Source organism: Phascolarctos cinereus, unplaced genomic scaffold, assembly GCF_003287225.1.
Source record: "Phascolarctos cinereus isolate Bilbo 61053 unplaced genomic scaffold, phaCin_HiC Scaffold_9;HRSCAF=440, whole genome shotgun sequence".
Taxonomy (NCBI): domain Eukaryota; kingdom Metazoa; phylum Chordata; class Mammalia; order Diprotodontia; family Phascolarctidae; genus Phascolarctos; species Phascolarctos cinereus.
In genome coordinates, this window is record NW_027556402.1 from 58,816,320 (window position 1) to 58,824,549 (window position 8,230).

The following is an 8,230-nucleotide window of genomic DNA, read 5'->3' on the forward strand; positions in this document are numbered from 1 at the left end:
TTTGATTCATAAATATTCATCAAGGAAATATAAATTACTAATGATAAGAATATTTAATTTGTTAATTTAGTGATTTTCCTTTCCATGGAAGCTACAAACCAAATATGTAGCATTCTATTTTCTTACATGATTCTCTTCCTTCTTCACAATTCAATTTCCTCTTTCATTTTTGAGGAATGAAAACGAAAAGTGAGACATGAGATAAGAAGACCAATTAAAAGGATCTGTTCATAATCTAGATGTGTCTAAGTGAGGTGTATAGGTATTCAAAGATGACTAGCACCTCTAGTATGGGGACTTGCCAAGGCCTTTTCAGGGCTGTTCACTCACCTTTGGTGTCCACTTGACATTCAACTCTTACCTGTGGCTCCAAGAAGCTGTAGCATGTGTAGCAGCTATTGTCAATCATCCTGACTTTATTCTTGCCACTGGACTTCTATGACTCTGAAAGAAAGAATAAGACTATGCTTGCTTCAGCAATACATATGCTAAAATTAGAATGATACAGAGAAGATTAGCATGGCCCTTGTGCAAGAATGACATGCAAATTCATGAATTGTTCCATATTTTTAAAAAATGTTTAAGTGGAATCATTAAAAGCAAGTCTGCTACATCTGTGCCATTCCATTCTTCCAATATTATATGACTATTTCACTGGAAAATAAAATTAATAAATTGATAAATAAAAAGAAAGAAAGAAAGAATAAGGCTAATGACTTGTGCAACTCTGCCTCGCTTTAATGCAATCCATGTATGAGTCAAGATCTCACCTTGTGATATCATTGCTCTTCTTTAACAATGAAAGACAAACAATAGGTGTCTTTGAACTGAGGTGGTACCTATGCCAGTAGAGAAAATGATAACAATAATGTTGGTGATGGCAATGATGCAGATAATTTAGCTTTTATGCATCATTTTACAATTTGTGGAGGGATTTCTTTACAACAATTAAGAAAAGTGGACACCAAAGGTAAAATTATATCTATTTTGTAATGAATAAACTGCCTGACAGCAATTTTATTACTTGTCCATTGTCACATTCATGTATAAATGATAGGTCTGGTATTCAATTGAACCTAGGTCTCCTGACTTTTGGTTGAGTACCTACCCTCTCCAATACACCATGTATCTTCTCTATTGTTAAGGAATTTAAATGGATCATGGCATTTTGGGATTTAGTGCTATTATGAAGGTGAGTGATTAAATGATCATTTACACCAAACTCTTCCTTTTTTAGATTGGAAAATGTCAATTATGGAAGTTAAAACCTTAATCCATTTGCTCAATGGTATTTCTGATGTGCTATGAAAAATGAGAAAAATAGCAGCAAATGAAGCTATTGTCAATTTAATTGTAGTCATGACAACCTAAATTGCATTAATTTATGACAAGTTCTGGAATATAAAATTAGACTGGATCTCATTTTAGCCCTCAATGAGTTCAATTCACCAGGCCCAGATGATGGCTCTCCAGGGTTTTGAAAAACAAAAAAACAGCAAAAAAAACAAACAAACAAACAAGTAACAAACAACAACAAATGCAGTGGTGGTTTTGATGAGTAATGACTATATTTTTAAAGTCTTGGAAATTAGAAAAGGTGACAGACTAGATATGGGCTAAATTTAGGGGTTTTTTCCCCCCAAAATGAGAAAAGGATTATGTCCTCATATAAAACAATTTGAGTTCATTCTGCAGAAAATTAAAAAAAATTTCTCAAAGCAATGGGCTGTGAGTAGCTAGAAAACAATGTGATGATCACTAAGGGCTAGTATGGCTTCATCAAAAATAGCCTGCATCTACTGTAACTTAACTTCTTTTTTTGGTCAGGATTACTCAATTAGTATGTTTTACCTCAGTTAAGCAAAACATTTAAAAATTTTCATCTTGTGGATTAAATGTAGTTTATACATGTGTTTGTTTCAGTTGATTTCACTGGTATAAAGAGCTCTGAGTAAAGATCTCCTACCAATGCAGATTTGCTACCTGCTCTTAAATTTATATACTTCAAGAGTTGCCTCAAACAAGTAATCACAATTTCTACTGAGAAATTAAATCCTTTACCTATAATAAACAACCAGTATGTGTAAGAGGCAGGTTTTATATCTAGGTCTTCCTGACTCTAAGGTCAGCACTCTCTATACTATTCTATGATAAATCTCAGTGACTTAGTTATCAGGCCCAAAAAAGTAGTCCTTAACAGAATGATATCAACTCCAAGGGTGTCTTCGCATCTTTGGCTCTTTTGGTTTTCAAAATTTTCATTAATGATTCGGACAAAGGAAAAAATGAATGATTATTTTATATATTCCAAAACTCAAAAGAATTGCTTAGCATATTTGTTAGATAAGAGCCAGAATTTGGGAAAAAAAAAACAGAAACAAAACAAAACAAAAGAAAACAAAAAAACTGTTTAGAACAAGGACCCAGATTGACCAAAATCAAATTTTAGGAGGATGAATGGATGTAAAGGTTTATATATGGATTAAAAAAGAAATAACAGCATAATTGTAGGCTAAGTATGAGGGGGAAGCAATGTATTTAAAAGAATTTGGGATGGAAAGGTTAGTTAACTTCAGAATGAATATGTTAACAATGTATTGTGGAAGCCAAAGAGTTCATCTAAACTTTGGCTACATTAAGAAAAGTGTAATATACAGAACTAGGGTATTAACAGTACCAGTATATCTTGACTTCCTTAGACAATACATACAGAGGTGTCAAGCACATGGTTTTGGCCACATACAAATGACAACACTGTCAAGAGTGGCCCAAAACTGATTAAAATGTAATTGAGGAAATATATAACTAAATAAAAATAAAATAAAACATACATAATACTACATTTTAAAACTAAGTCATTTTGTGGCCCACAGGAATCCTTATGTAGGGTTTAGTGATTGCCATTTCTATCTGAGTTTGATACCACTGCTCTCCAAAATTCTTTTTAGCTCTGCTTCCTATTTTTTTAAAAGGGAGACTGGGAAGTATGACAGGATTGGGGAACCTGTGGCCTTCTTGGTCTTTGGGTGCGTTTTTTTGACTGACTTCAAGCTTTATAGAACAAATCCTTTCATTAAGGGGATTTGTTCTGGAAAGTTTTGATTCAGTCAAAGGGCTGCACTTGAGGACTTAGAGGGCCACATGTGACCCCCAAGCTGTAAGTTCCCCACTCCTGTCACTGTGGGAGATTCAGGTCTATATCTTACAAGTTTAAGCTTGAGAAAATGGGGTTTCGGCTTAAGAAGGGAAGATCAATGATGACATGATAGTGTTCTTTAAATATTTGAAAGGCTATCATACAAAAGAGAGTTATAATAAATCTCTTTAGCCACAGGGGAGAAACAAAGATACTTAGCTATAGTGAGACAATTTCAGTTCAATGTAAAGAAAACTTCTTAACAATTACGTCATTGTCCAAATATGTAATGGACTACCTCAGGTGTAAATAATCCCCCCTTCCCAACAGGTCTTCCAGGGAAGGCTATTTAGGGATATCACAGAGGATATTTAGAATAGTTGATCTCTCAAAGAAGAGGCAAATGGTAAGAGATTCTCCTTTCATCTTGTCTTATGCCTCAGCCCTTCTAACCCTGTTACTTGTCCTCATTATGACCTCAAACCCTTCTACCTTTATATCTAAGGCTATCACCCCTGTTCTTATCTCACTTGATGTACTTTATTGTTTCCAGCCTGTGTGTTTCCAATGCAGTAAAAACTTTTCTACTGCCTACATATGCCTCCAGAATACTGAATCTTTAGGAACCTCTTATGCCTACTATTACTTCAAGATATCATGTTCATGACCATATATCTACACAGGGCTGTCCAAATGTATTGATTTGATTTCCTCACCACCCCCTCCCCCAACTTATTTCTAAACCCTTTACAATCTGAATTCTGATACTTGACTTAAACTGTTATCTCCAAAGTTACCAATGATAACATAACTGAAAAACCCCAAGACCATTTTCTCTGTTGTCACTCGACTTTGCCTCATCATTTTTCACTTGAACAATTGCAAGAGCCTTATAATTGTTTTCCCTGACTGCCATATCCCTTTTTTAATTTATTCTCTTTAAACAGATTTTTATCACTTCCTTATTCAAAAATGGCAATGATTCACTGTTGCCTTTATGATAAAACTTAAAATTCTGTCTAGTCTTTAAAGTCCTCCACAACATAACTCACCTAGGTTTTTCAGTCTTTTTTCATATAACTGCCTCTTGTGAGATCTCTGTTGTAACTAAACTGTTGTTTGCTGTTCTGTGTGTTCAATATTTCATCTCCCACCTGTATGTCTTCGTATAAAGTGTCCTAATCATGTTAAGAATACCATCCCTCCTTCTATTTCATAGAATCATAGCTTTCTTTAAAGCATAGTTTCAGTTTCCACTTTACCCACAAGACCTTTGTCTTGTGGATACACTCATAAACTCCCCTGTTTTTAGCATACTCTTTAAATTAGTATCATTTTTATACCCTTTGCACATACTCTTGTGTTTACATTACCCTTCCCCCCTAGAAGACAGTAAGCCCTTTGAGGACAGGGATTTAAAGAGAGAAAAGGAAGAAGGAAGGGAGGAAGGAAGGAGAGAGGGAGGGAAGAAGAAATCTGAGGGAAGAATCTAAAAATAATCATCATGTAGAGTCAATACTTCTTGAAAGATTCTTTCAAAGCTATATACAGAGAAACACAAAGGTGTAATGGAAAGAGCAGTGAATTGGGAGATCTAAGTTCAAATATTAGCTGTCCTTACTAACTATTTAACCTTGGGCAAATCAATTAGCCTCCCTGGACCCCATTATGCTTGTTTTAGAATTAAGAAATTGGACTAGACGATCCTAGTCCAATAGAGTTAGGGCTTGAAGAGGCCTGAGAGATATCTAGTCCAATCTTTTTTATTTTTAAATGGTAAGAGGGAGTCCCAGAAAAGACATGAATTTTGCTAAAGCTCACATAGGTAGTATCAGAGTTGTAATAATGGAATCATAGATATAGAAACGGAAGGGACTTCAGAAGCTGTTGAGGATAATGCTTTCATTTTACAGAGAACGAAATCTGAATTACAGAGAGATGCAGGGACGAGTCCTATGTCCAGAACTGGAACCCAACTTCTCAGACTCTAAATCAAGCATTTTCTCACTTTAACTAAGGTAAACCTTAAACTCTAAATTCTATGACTATATGAAATTAAGCATTAGCTAATCCTGGAAATTTTCCCTGGAGCAAATGATATAACATTAAATTGGATAATATTTTTAAAGAAATTAACACAGTGACTGGTACATGGTAGTTATTTATAAAATGCAGATTCCCTTTCCTTTCCCCTGATACACATGCACATATACACACATACATATACACATTTCTATACATGCATACATATGTATGTGTGTGTATATGTATATATAGATATAGACATAGATATAGACATAGATATAGATGTAGATATAGATATAGATATAGATATAGATATAGATATAGATATAGATATAGATATAGATATAGATATAGATATAGATATAGATATAGATATAGATATAGATATATGTATGTATGTATGTATGTATATAAATGATGGGGTATGGGCCCAAGCTGAGATCTTTGCCCCTTGCACCAAAGGGAATCTGGCTCCCATTTGTCTATGGGCCCCAGCTCCTTATCTCCCTTTGAAAGCCCTAGCCACACCTTTTGATCTTATTCAGATACCTTTCAAACTTCTTCCTTCCAGTCCCTCTCATTATCTATTCCAATTGTCTATTCAATCTCTTAGACATTCTAATCAGGATTCTCACCTAGATCCTTTTCCCAGCCCCTTTCCTGGTCACTCAAAGTTACTTTAGTGTATATAAGATCCACCCTGGCAAAGCTGAGACTCTTTCAGGCCCAAAAGGCTGAGATTTTCTCATGCCCGCTAGTCCCTACGAGCATTACTAATGTTCAGATTCCTTAAGAGGCTGGCCTATATGGTTTATCTCTAATAACCTTTTTCTCTGACTGAAAGAAGATTTGGGTTCAATTCATTCAGGCAGGGCCCATGTCATGATCTTGGGGGTCCCAGCACCCTTAAACCTCTAGACCTCATCATATATGCATACATACATACATATACATATACACACATACACACACACACACACACACACAAATAAAATATTTTATAGGAAAATGAAGTAAGAACCAAAATATAAACATTTCCCTCCAAAACCTGGGGCCACATTCTGCCTTACACCACCTTGGTCTCTGGTGAGTGTAGATAAACATTTAAGAAGTTTCCACCTAGCATTAACCATGCCAAATTCATTTCATTTTTTGGTGGGGAGGGACAGGCAATTGGGGTTAAATGACTTACCCAGGGTAACACAGATAGTTAATGTCTGAGGCCAGATTTGAACTGAAGTTCTCCTGACTCCAGAACCAGTCCTCTATACATTGTACCCATTTCCAAATTCATCATAGCCAAAGGATGAATCACTTTAATTTCTTGGCTTCCTTTGATTTGCACTGGGTCAGACAGGTTGCTCAGAAATGTGTTCCTCACCATCTAGACTGACCTCAAATTCTATCTAAATATACACAAAACTCAGGTGTCCAAATTTGTCATGGCTCACTGTTCTGACCTTTCAAAGCTCACACAAGGTAACAGCTTGTTATTCAAAAGAAATAAAGAATAGACACAATAGAAAACAAAGTAACATGGCCATAAGGCAGAAATTCCCTGGAGAGATAATGGCCTGAGGCCCAGGTATGGGTTAGAACCAGTTTGTACTGGCTTAAGATCTAATTGTTAAATTTTCAATGTGAGAATCTATATACCAGGAGTTAGTTAATACTGCAAATCATGACTTAATTTATTGTTTTTGCTGATCTCCTAGACTTAAGAAAGAGATGGACAAAATAGTTAATGCAAATTAATCTTAAAGTTGTGTTATTTGTACTTTTTTTCCCCCCAAGAAAACTGGTTGCTAAACATTTGCTAGCAGAAACCGAAGACTCTCTTTCAACCAAGAGCTTACAACATTCCTTGCCTCCAAACTTAAATGCTTTCAAGTCAATAATCATTTATTACACAACTACCATGTGTCAGACACTGTTCTAAACTCAGGATAAAAAGAAAAGTCTTCCCTTTAAAAAATAAAATAAAAAAAGACAATAAACAAGCAAACAAAAAAATAAAGCAGTCTCTTTCCTAGGAGCTCACAGCCTAATGGGGGTGGGGTCGGGGTGCACTATGTGCAAACAAAATATATACAATGTAAATTAGAGATAACATCGGAGGGAAGCATGAAGATTAAGGAGGACCCTCAAAGGCTTCTTATAGATATGGGATTTAGCTGAGACTTCAGGGAAACAAGAAGGCAGAATATTCCCAGACAGAAAAGAGTCAGACTAGAAGAGACTTTGTCAGGTTAGTATCTTTTAAATGTACTGTCTTTGAGTCCACAGTCAATGAATAATGTTTCTTCACTATGCATTTTGCCAAACAGAACCAGTTACAGAATGAAGGTACACATTCTATATTTGAGAATGAGGCTTTTAAATTACACATTATCATGTTTTTCACAAAGCAGGGTCCATGTTCGTAATGTTTCAGTCAAAAACACTGTGAATGCTCATCAGCCCCAGATTACAAGAATATTTTGAAATCTTTTTTTTTCTGGCATCTCCAAATGTTTTCGATTTACTCAAAATTTGACTTCCCTTTCAGTAATCTTTTCATTTATGCTCTAGTTAATCTGTATGCTATTCTTTTGGTTCAACTTTTTTCTGAATCTGGAATTCAGAAAAAAATATGGGGAGAGTATTAAGAACAGATGCAGTCCAAAATAAGTAGAACCAAAGGAATAGTATAACTATTTTACATATATGTGTGTATATATATATGTATATATATATATATATACATATATATATCCACACACACATACATATATGTATGTATATATGTATGTGTAAGTATATATAACTTTTTAATGTAGAATAATAAATTAATCAATGAATGAAAAATCACTTATCAAAAACTTATTTTGTACCAAGTATTTTGCTAAGCATTGGGGATATAAATAAGAAAAGCAAAGGCAGGTCTTGCCCTCAAGGGGCTTACATTCTAATCAGGGGACACAAAACTCAGGAGGAGGCCTGGCCTTTGGTCTGGAAAGCTACAGCACTGATGAAAAGTATCATAGGGGAGCAATCAACAAAACCAGTGCTATTCTTCAAAGAAGGCAC

General features: G+C 35.1%; 1 non-coding gene across 1 annotated transcript; it reads left to right on the forward strand.

The window, feature by feature from the left end:
• Positions 1 to 466: 466 nt before the first annotated feature.
• Positions 467 to 571, forward strand: LOC144455548 (U6 spliceosomal RNA). The gene has a single exon (XR_013484267.1). It is a non-coding gene; the product is annotated as a U6 spliceosomal RNA (small nuclear RNA).
• Positions 572 to 8,230: the final 7,659 nt, after the last annotated feature.